Raw genomic sequence first — 12202 nt, 5'->3', positions numbered from 1 at the left:
GTGTGAGGTGGAATCTCAGGGTTGTTTTGATTTGCATTTCCCTGATGATTAAGGATGTTGAACATTTTTTCAGGTGCTTCTCTGCCATTCGGTATTCCTCAGGTGAGAATTCTTTGTTCAGTTCTGAGCCCCATTTTTTAATGGGGTTATTTGATTTTCTGAAGTTCACCTCAAAATAGTAGATTTTGAAATGTTTGCCACCTATGCCCATTGGTGCTACTCACTGAGTGGTCCAATTTGAACCTCTTTTCCTCAAATCTTTGCTTCTGTTTGAGAATGAGTTCATTCACCAAGAAATTAGGATAGAGATGGTCAATATTGTCCACAACATAATTACACTTGGAAAATCTATTATTGTCCTACAAACTCTGATGAATACACTTGTAGCAAAAGCTGTGGCCACATTTTGTCATGTATGCCTCCTCATTCATATCAAAGCAGATGGGACTCTCTCTTATTTAATAGACTTAGTTCAAGAACAGGTTGAAGAATTGTATAAAGCTGTATAAGCTAATTTCTCTCAGTCTCTTGAACAGAGTCGCCTCTTATCTGAGTACCTTAAAGGAAATTGGTCTGCTAAAGCAGAGCAGTTGTCCAGAAAGCTGCTCCTCCAGATTGCCAAACTCAGCAGCACTTGACTGGACCCAGTCACCTTGGGGGACTTCACCTCCTGGATCACCAATGCCTTCTCATTCTTTAAGGAATGGGCGGGAATGTTGGCCTGGGGGGCAGTGGTCCTCCTGGGTTGAGTCTTTTGTATCTGGCTATTTTGTCGACTCAAACGAGAGCATGCTCAGTATAAGGCAGTGGTGTACCAAGCATTGATGGCAATTAAAGATGGCGCATCTCCCAATGTTTAGCTGGCATCATTAAAAATTTAAGAATTTGCCCTAGGTCGTCTGGCAGTTGTAATCACACAGATACATGGTATCCAGTGACGGGCAACTTTCCTTATGAACAGACCAACCTAAGACACAGGGCCTGGAGGCAATAGGGTAACCCTATGACAGGTAAGGCTGTGACATGAAAGGATTGACCTAAGACAGGAGCCGTGGCCGATGGACAGACTTTCCCAGACCTAGTCCAGAATCATATTATTAAACAAAAAAGGGGGAGATGTAGGCAGCCGATGCCTAAAAGATGGTGCCGGTTTCTGGTACACCGTGGCTGTAAACAACACCACTGCACAGGCACTAGCCCGAATCTGGAGCCAACCCCTCTCGAGCGGGTGCATGCAAATTAAGGTGCCGGCAGCCTGACCAATCCCAGGAGGACACAAAGCTTTTCCCTGTGCTGGGGTGTATATAAGGAGTCCTCCCTGGCTGCCCAGAGTTCCCGTAGCATCGAGGCGTACCTGAAATACAGCTGTTGAGAAGAATCCGACCATGTTGCGTTTTCTTTGCTGGATGAGGTGGGTGCAACACCCACTACAAAATATTACAGGCTATTAGTAACTCTATGTAACATGACAATAAAGCCCCATTGCAGAAGACATTACTTACTTATGTTAGCAAAGATGGAGAAACTGATCTTGTGCCCAAGGAGGATCTTCACATCCTTAACTAGCATTCATGGTGCTGGAAATATACTTTGTATACTACTTGAGGAGAAAATACTTATCACTATCACCCAGCTATAAACCCTGTGACCTAAACCAGGGAATTTACCTATAAGATACACTAGCAGGCTGGAGAAATGGCTCAGTGGTTAGGAGCATTGACTGCTCTTCCAGAGGCCATGAGTTCAATTCCCTGCATCCACATGGTGGCTCACAATCATCTGTAATGGAAACCAATGATCTCTTCTGGTGTGTCTGAAGACAGCTACAGTGTGATGATATAAATCAAATTCCTTAAAAAAAAAAAAAAAAAAAGATACACTTGTATAATAGTGGCACAAAATGTATGGGAATAAAGAACCACTTTTTTTTTTATTATTGGATTAAGGCCTACTACATGAATGCTACATCCACTCCACTAGTGACCCGTGTGACAGGCTGAGAAGCCTGGACATGGTCCTGAGGCGAAAAGTTCACAGAAACTTAGTCACCTAGAACCATGGATCCTGTATAACGAATGCTCCAATGCCCTTGCTTTAGTTGGTAAACGAATCTGTGTGCTTTCCCTTAATATTGCTTTATTATAAGTACCTCTATTTGACATACAGCTAAGTTAGATTCCTCACCAGTCCTAGGCAGTCCTTGAGCCAACCATGGGCTTTGAATTCAGTAAGAATGTTACCTATTCAGTGACATTCAGATTTGCCCCTAGTATTGTAAGAGAGATAGTGAAAGAAATCAGGCATTACTATCTACTACACAGAGTTAGAAATCTCAGGGCAAGCTATACCCATATGCAGGAATTTACCATTATCTAGGAAGAAGAAAGTTAGTGATCTAAGGAGGAACCAGAACAGATACTTAGAACTAGAGATAGCTGAGTTACACCCATACACAGATATTTACTATGGCCTATGGGGGAGGTGGACTATACAATAGACTAGAATATGAACTATGGAAAGGGCACGAAGCCCTTGCCCCTGACTTCTAAGATTAAGCGAACCTTGGGTGGGGCTGCTTTGGATCCCAGTTGTTAACATTGAATTTTATCCCAATTGGTTCCTGCCAGTCCTTTGTGTTTGTATTCCTCTGTTTTGTGTAAGGGTCATTAAGCATCCGGTACCCTCATTGTACCTTGGTCACCTAACGTCCCTATTATCTTCTGTATAAAAAGTTTGATTCTCAATTTGACAAATTACATTCAGATCCACACTCCCTTGTGTCGAGTCTGTTTGTCACCCTCCTTCTCGCTGACTCCTTGCCCACCTGCAACCAGAAGCTTGCTCCCCACAGATAGGAGACCCAATAGAGGTTAGACTGTGACACATGAGATTTAACTCACCATTGTCTGAGTGGAGAAGAACCTGAGACTAGATAGGTCATGGACTCTAGAGGATACTCTACTAGAATTCTGGTAAGGGAACATAGAAATTGAATGACTCCTAATGACATACTGTCAATACATACAGATCAATGCATTATTTAGCCTTTATTAGAGAGTCTTCTTCATACAGAAGACAGAAATTAACACAGACACATAACTGGACAGTGTGCAAAGAATGAAAGACTTTGGAGTACTCAGGCCTAAATGGATATCTTTATCAAACTCCTGCTCTCAATGCTCAGGGATTTATGTGGAAGAGCAGGCTGAAACATTGTAAGTCAGAAGTGGCTGATGACTCCAAGAAGACAATGTCTTCCATACACAGCAGGAAATGTGTGATACTTAAAGAGTATGAAAGCATGCACAAGACCTGCACAAGTTCAAACCAGACAAAATCTTAGCACTGATATGGGGGAGTCACACAAAGTCATACCCCAAACAAGAACCTATTTCTGACTAAAACCTACTGGGAGATGAAAAATATCATTTTCCCCCAATGCGTTTTCCTTGCATAGATCAACCACACTGCAGGGCAGCCCCCATGCCCAGGAATAGCTGGCCAACACAAAACAGACTCTTCTCTCTCTCTCTCTCTCTCTCTCTCTCTCTCTCTCTCTCTCTCTCTCTCTCTCTCTCTCTCTCTCTCTCTCTCTCTTTCTCTGTTGTCTGTTTTGTTTTGGTCCTGGTGTTTTTTGTCTTACTGAGGTTTTGATTATCTAATTCTTTAATTTTCAGGTTTTTGTTTTTTAGAGATAAAAGATAAATATAGATAGATAGATATTGGGTTGGTAGAGTGATGGAGAGGATCTGAAGGGACCGAGAGAGGGAAAGTATTATTAAAATATATCCCACCATAAATATTTATATAAAGAAATCAGGAAAACAATTGAACAAAACCTTAAGAACTCAATAATGAAAATAAAACTGAGAACAACAATAAAACAACAGCAACAGCAACAACAACAAAATTATGTGGTCTTCATGTAAAGATAATTTTATCTCTTTTTTACTAATGTAGGAACCAGATCTCAGGTTTTCTTGCGTATGTGAAATCTAGTTTAAAATACACCTGGTGTGTACATAGAGAGACATGAGAGCAGAAAGAGGATTATTAACGGGAAGTTAGTGAGAGGAGGTGGAGTAGAGATGAAGGAGGTAACGGGGATGACTGAGAGCAAAGTACAGTGAATGTATGAAAATGCCATAATGACATCATTGCTGTGTGCTAACAAAACTTAATAAGCAACCACTCACCCATATTCCTTTAATTAGCCACAATAAATATCATTGGTTCACCAAGCTGGTCTTTGGTAGTATCCGTACTTTGGTCTGCCATGGTTTTATTCTCTGGGGTGAGAAGACAAATGTTAGCTCACCCCAGAAACTGGTTTGTCACAGAGCTTTGCACTCATTCTCCCTATGTCTGTGATTGTCTGTTTAATTCTAGCCAATCTAGTGAGTGGTGCTGGACATCCCAGCAGAGTTCCTGAATGTAAATTGAATTTAATCTTGAACTTTAAAAAGAAAATCCTTTCTTTAACCATTATCTGGCCTCTGTCACGTCTCTTTGCCCTTAGCAGAAATGACCTGCTGTCCAGGTGTGAAAAAGTCAGGCTCATGACTTTCATTTTCATTCACCTTCCTACCAATTGGGTCTAAGCCTGCTATTTCCTTAAGTATTTCTAAAATATGTGAGTGTGTGTGTGTGTGTGTGTGTGTGTGTGTGTGTGTGTGTGTGTGTGTGTTTAGGTGTGCTCAATGTCTACCTGCAATAAAAAGAAAAACATTATTTTTCCATGGGCTAGTTCTGGTCCTATCCATTTAAATAGAAGACAAATTTCCACTCTTAGTGTTCTGGATACCTCCCAAAGAAACACTCTCATGTATAGAAGTTTTTCTTTATTGTGCTGGGATACATTTATATTTACCTTTGTCAGTAACTGGCATTTCAGAGTAGGTTGTTGTTGTTGTCGTGATTTCAAGAGACATGGAGTGAGGGATTCATCTACTAGAGGGAAACTGGCTTTGAATTATTTAAAAACTAACAAGAATATGGAGGTGGTTTTGTGGGTAAAGTGTTCTCCATGTAAGCATGAGATCCAGAGATCGGATCACCAAAAACAACATAAAAATCTCTGTTTATATGGAAGACTGCCTGTGATTCCAGAATGCAGAAGGTGGATGCAAGGTGTCTCTATAGCAAACTGGCTAGCCAGACTGGCCAAACAGCCAGAGCCCCAAGTTCAGCAAGAGCCCTTGCTTCAAACTCTAAGAGTAAGAGTGATCTAAGAATAGACACAGTGTCAACTGCAAATCTGTGCACACACATTCCCCTCCAAGGACATATGGTCCCACTGACATCATGTATACACACAGGTCTTGGAGAATTCTGTTGCTCAAAGCCAGGCCCAGTGTCACTCTCTTCCTTCTACCTGCCAGTTCACATGTAGAACTCTCAGTTATCTTTCCAGCACCAGTTTTGCCAGCATGCTCCCATGCTTTTCACTATGACAATGAGGAATCTCTGAAAATGTAAGGTAGCCTCAATTAAATGTTTTGCTTTATAAGAATTACCATGTTCATAGTATCTCTTCACAGCAATAAAACCCCTAAGACTGTAAAGGAATGACCTCAAATATCAAATGGTTGTCTTCTGAGCTACAGAATACTAGGTAGTAATGAAGATTACCAAAGTAAATGGCAGGGCTCAGAGCATGAGGTTAATTAGCCCCTGCCAAACTGTTCCACAGAAAAAGGAATTATCTTGAAAATAAAGTTTCATCCTTTTAGGATTCAAGCCAGTGTTCCAAAAGAATAATTAGATCTGGGAAGGAATGGAGTCTGCATTTCCTATAGAACTTTTAACTAGGAAATATCACTGTTATGGGGGAAGTGGTCAATTGCAATGATTCTCTCCTATTCCCCCACCCAATGAACATCTCAGTCCAAAGGGGCTTCGGGATCAAATGTCAAAGCCATGGGTAGTCAAAACTTGATTTTTGATATTTCAGAACACTTTTGCCTAACTTAATAATAAAAATTAGTGTTAAAACTGTAAGTATCTGAGTTAGGGTTATATTTCTGTGAACAGAAACCATGACCAAGGCAACACTTATAAGGATGATACATAATTGTGCCTGGGTTATAGGTTCAGAGGCTCAATCCATTATCATCAAGGCAGAAGCATGACAACATCCAAGCAGATGTGGGGCTGGAGAAGCTGAGAATTCCACCTTTTGTTCTGAAGGCAGTTAGCAGAAGACTCACTTCTATGCATCTAGGATGAGAGTATTAAAGCCTAAGCTCACAGTGACATACCTATTCCAATGAGGCTACACTCCTAATAGTGACACTTCCTGGAGCAAACACATACAAGTCATCACATTTCATTCCCTGGCTCCCATAGGCTTCTTTGAACACAGGAGCCTATTGGGGCCATACCTAACCATAGAATAATAAAAATACATTAGCCCAACTTCCTAAGCCCCGATAATCTATAGCAGTCTCAGCAATATTAAAAGTCCAAAGTTCAAAGTCTCTTCTGAGATTCATCCACTCACATAACTGTTATCCTTAAAGCAAAGCAGGACACCATCTGGGCAAACTCCAAACTCTACATTTCCCTGTCTGATGTCAAAGTGGTCTTCACATCTCCAACTCTTTTATTGACTGCAATAAACTCCTTTCTCTTGAACTGGTTCTACTCCCTGTTAGCAGTTTTCCTCAGCAGAGAGTCCATGGCTCTGGCAATTTGAACATCTTGAGGGTCTCCAAGGCAACTTCAATGTTACAGGTTCTTGTTTTAACGTGTGAGATCAGCACATGATCTTCTGGGAAACTCCAAAGGGCTGGCATCACTTCACCAGCTATGCTCTGTGTAGCATTCTAAGCTCAGGTTTATTCACTCCATTACTGCTACTGTTCATGGTGATCATCCCATGTTAATGGCATCTCCAATACACTGGGGACTTCTGCTGCAACTAGACTTTACCAATAATCTCTCATAGGCTCTATTCATGATGCAAAGCCTCAAATATTTTGCATGACCCCTTTAGTCCTGGGACATCAACTGCAACTGAGGATGCACTTTCACCAATGGCCTTCCATGGTCTTGCACACTCCCAAGGCTCAGCTGTTCTTCATGACTTCAAAACAAATATCACCTGGGTGACTCTAGCACATTACCAAGTACAGCTGGAGCACAAGGTACAACAAACATTGCCTATCTCTGGAACACAGCTTCTTTGTGCTCTCAGAAAATATTTCCCAAAAAAATTTGAGAGGCCAAATCTTTAAGTTCAGACTCCATTTTAGAACCTGACCTAAGTTTGAACTCTGCTAAACTAATAGGCTGTTACCTAGCATTAATTTCCAAATTGCTCCCCCAAAAACCTTGAGCCTAGCTCCAGTCTTAGGCTAATCATCAACAAAACCTGTTCCTCCTGGTTACACCCCAGAAACCAGCATCTCCAAGTTAATCCTCCAACAATCCTGCACCACCAGGTTACAAGTCCAACCCCTGGCTAAGAACCACCAATGCAGATGAGAGCAGAAATTAAGTTTATGATATGATTGCCAGCACCAACCAATTATGTTAAAGGCCACAGTGCCTTTCCTATAAGATGTTTGTACATTTACTTTCTGCTTGCTCCTTACTACAAAACCTTGCCCAGATAGACATTCAAGTCTCCCCCACTACCAAATCATCCTGTGTGACAGGGGTGCATTGTTTTGAGGTGGGTGAGCTAGCTCAAATAGAATAAAGACCCTGCTGGTTCCCTGGTAACTTCCAGGTCTGACTAAACATCAGCACTGCAGGTTGTCATATGTGTGAGCACAACCTTCTGGTTGCTTCTTGTTAATGCGTGCTCTATCTTTTTCTTCCAGGTCTGAGTGGTACCACATCTGTCCTCTGCAAGAGTCACCTTCTGGCTGATTCTTGTTATTGCTGTGAGTTCCATCAGATCAACTACTGTCTGTGTTTTGGGGACGACTAACATTTTCTTTCCACTATATTTTGGTGCATTGGCTGGGAAGTTTCCCACAACACTCAGAACTACTGGTCTGGAGAGTCTTGAAGGCAGCCAAACTAGTCTAGGTATTTGTGTTTTAATGTTTGTAAAACTGTGTCAAACTTCCTGCTTCTTGCCTGTGTGAGAACTGCATTTGAACTTTCTGTGAGATCTGCAGAGCAGAAGAGAAGCAAGTCTGTATAAAGGTAAATATAGTTACTCTTCCAGCTGTGCTGAAATGATTTATTTGTGTAGAACTTGGTAGCTTGTGTCACCATGGTAATTCTTCTAGGTTTGAAGCCATGCTGAGGAATTTGTCTGAGTGTCAGAAGTTTTCTATGTGGTCTGATCCACCACATAGATCCAAAAGCTTGTGATTTGTGTGCAGCTAATTTGTCTGAGTGTTAGAAATTTTTTGAGATCTCTTGAGCAGAACAAAAACTTATGTAAAAATAAATGACTTATGTTGCCATGGTAACCTCCAGGTCTAACTAAACATCAGCACTGCAGGTTGTCATATGTGTGAGACATATCTTTTTCTTCCAGGTCTGAGTGGTACCACATCTATCCTCTGTGAGAGCCACCTTCTGGTTGATTCTTGGTATTGTGGGCTGTATCTTTTTCTGGTTTTGGTTTTGGTTGCAAGCTGTCTTTGTTCAGAGGTTCTTAGTGGTACCACATCTGTCTTCTTTGTGGGCAACCTTCTTGCTGGTTCTTTTTAGTTCAGGGTGTATCTTTTTAATAGTTTTGGTTGGTTTTTGTTTCTGGTTGTGCCTTTTTCTGTTAGGTGATTTTAAATGTTGCCACATATTTCTGGGAACAAGGCCTTGAATTTGTCCTGTGGCTGACTTTGAGATTAGGACAGACATGTCTGCAAGCCATAGCAATGCCAAGGCCAAGAGACATTCTGAGTTTCAGTTTAAGTGGGTGTGGTTCAGGAAGTTGAGGCATCCACCTGTGTAGGAACAAGGCCTTGATTTTGAACCTGTGGCCAATTGCAGTTAGAGGTAGCCATGGCTATATTGGGTCCAGGAGATGTCCTGAGTCCTTGTCTGAGGTGGGTGTGGTCTCAGGGGAGCTGAGAGATGGCCACCAATCTGGTTCTTTCCATGTGTGTGTGCACCGCTTTTGGTTGTTTTTCATTTCTACCTGATAAGGAGAAATGACTGGAATTGTGTTTTGGGTGTCATAGAGAGTTCCTTTTCATGAATACCACTTTCTGGTTGTTTCTTGTTTCTGCTCCATAGACAGCATAGGTTTTATATGTGTACATGTGTTCCTTATTATGAGATGACTTTGACAGATAACTTTGATTGGGTAACCTTGATGAGGTAAATTTGATGAGATGACATTGACTAAGTGACTATGACATTAACAGATTTATTAACATGAGACAAGCTGTATCTACCACATTCTACAGGCTCTCTTAACCACAGAAGAGACCAAGAAGCTTATTCCTGGCACCACAGGGAAACTCCTCTCCTCCATATGCTTGTTTTCTCCTAATGCCCAGACTGGCATTTTAACACTATTGAAGGTAAGATGATGGAGGCTCTTGGTCTACAGACTCTGCTGGAAGCTCTCAAGTCAGTTTCAAGACAGCCCACAAATTTAGACAGAGTATATGACATTATGCAGGGAGAAAATGAAAGCCCTAAAACTTTTTTTTTAAACTTTTCATCAATACATGCTCATGGGCACTGAATCACCAGAAACAAAGACAGCAGTCACTCTAGCTTTTATTAATCAGACAGCACTAGATATTAAGAAAAAGCTCCAGACAGTTGAGAGGTTAAAAAAAAGAGTCTGAGAGATTTAGTGAAAGTGGTAAATAGAGTATTTAATAGAAGAGAGATTACAGAAGAAAAGCACATGATAGAACAAAAGCAACAGACTCAAGGCCTGGCAAAGATCCTGTTGTCAGCCCTGGCCAAACCAAAAGACTGTAAGAGAAGGCTAAAACAGCTTCAGAAGAAACAGATAAGGGTGGCCCCCTCCCTATCCCCACTGTAACCCTAAATGTAAAAAAGAAAGAGATAGGGTTTTTTTTGGGGGGGTTGGTAATTAAAAGGGTACAACATTCTATATTGCTAAAATCTGAAGATAATGTCTCTTCATCAGTTTATAAATGACGTTCCAGTGGCAACAGAATCAAAATGAAAACACAAGGCCTCATAGAGTCCCTAAAACAAAATCAGATGGATTGAAAGAAGAAGGAAGACTAAAGAGTGGACGATTGTGGATGATTCAATCCTATTTAGAAGGAGAAACAAAATAATCACAGGAGGTAGAGGGTTGGAGGGCCTCAGGAGGAAGAGAAGAGGGAGAGCAGGAGGGGACAGGATCAGATTTAGGCTGAGATGAATGAGATGTATAGTGGTTCAGGAAATTGAACAGAGGTCTGTAGCAATGAGGGATGGGGAACTGGGAGTAGCCAACAGAAAGTCCCATATTCCAGGAAAGTAAGAACCTCCCAGAACCTCTCAGGGATGACATTAGCTGAAATGCCCAACAAAGGGAAGAGACAACTTATATCCAGAGGTTAGACAGGCCCCCTCCCATTGAGAGATGGGGGAACCACCACCTATCTCTAAAATTTTAACCCAGGATTGCTCTGGTCTAAAATAAGTACAGGGATAAAGAGACTGAAGGAAAGGCCATCCAGAGACTTTTCCACTTAGGGATCCATCCCACATGCAGTCGCCAAACCCAGACAATATTGCTGATGTCAAAAAGTGCTTACTGATGTGCCTTTGCTACTGCTCCATCTGTGGGGCTATTTATATAGAGAGAGGCCTGACGGCAGAAGGAAAGTATAAACTCCAACTCAGAGGGAAACAAGACAGCCCAATGGGTGACCCTAGAAATTGGCCCTCTCAAGTCCTTGATTGCGCTAGAGTCAGGAAATCCCACACTCTCAGACCAGAGAGAAAATGTGATCTGGGCCAATAACCTGCCCATAACAGTGCCATAGAAGATAATGGAGTACTGTTGTGGGAAATATTAAAAAATGAATCTGCCAACTCTCAGTGGTGCCAGGTCACACTCCAGTACTCCTGACACCTAGCTCCAGTTTCTAGGCAAATCCCCCACAAGAACAGTGTATCTAGGTTACACCCTCAACAAGACCAGCATTTCCAGGTTACACCCCCAACAAGACCTCCATCTCCAGGTTAATCCCCCAACAAACCTGCTCCCCCAGATTTCAAACCCACCCCCTGCCTAAAAATCATCTAAGCAGAGTGGAGCAGAAATGAAGTTTATGATATTTCTGGCAGCACCAGCCAATTATTTTAAAGACCACCCTGGCTTTCCAATTAGATGTTTGCATTTGTAGTCCCTGCCTGCTGCTTTCTATAAAGTCTGGCCCTGTTAGACATTCAGGTCTCTACCACCATCAAAACCTATTGGGAACAAAATTTTAAAAAAGGGGAAGGGGGACCCGGGCGAGCTGGGGAAGAATGGAAGGAAAATGATGCCCACGCCCTGCCAGAGTTTCCCTGTTCTCTGGTCAGTCAGGCATGGGAGGACTGCTATCTACCCTATCCACTCATCCCTGGGTCGGCATTCCTCTATCCCACTCTTCAGGGGATGGTCAAGGGTCAGCCCTGCCTGGGGACACCCCCTCCCCAAGCTACTTTGCTAAAGCCATCAGGGTTGTGGGAGAGAGGGAAGAGGGAAGAAGTTCCCAACACTGAGCAGAGTGCGCAGCGGAACTTGAAGGAGCAGAACAGAGACTCTATGGTTTTAGAGCTTTATTATAGAAATGCAGGGTAAAGAGAGAAGGTAGAAAGGAGGGGGGAGAGAGAGAGAGAGAGAGAGAGAGAGAGAGAGAGAGAGAGAGAGAGAGAGAGAGACAGAGAAGGAGAGAAGAGAGAAGAGAGAAGAGAGGAAAGAAGAAGACAAAGAGAAGAAAGGGAAGAGGAGAGAGAAGTGAGAGAAGAGAGAGGTGAGAGGACAAAGGAATAAGAGAGAGAGTTGCGGGCTGAGCACCCCTTTTTATGGTCTTCACTGTTGCTAGGTAACTGGGGAGGAGTTTAGCCTGAAAGTCAGAAGCTTGGGCCATTGCTTATGTGACTACTGACCATGCTTCTCGTGTGGAGGCTGTGGGAGGTGGTACCTTAGGCAGGGGCCGCAGTTCCAGGAGCATGAGGGAATGCCTACTGTGTCATGTAGGTGAATTATGACCATCGGGGTTCAGACCTGAGCTCGACTGGATTTCCCCCACAAAAACCTTCCACTGTGACA

Source organism: Mus caroli, unplaced genomic scaffold, assembly GCF_978045245.1.
Source record: "Mus caroli unplaced genomic scaffold, Mus_caroli_1 scaffold_14, whole genome shotgun sequence".
NCBI lineage: Eukaryota > Metazoa > Chordata > Mammalia > Rodentia > Muridae > Mus > Mus caroli.
This window is presented reverse-complemented; position numbering follows the sequence as displayed.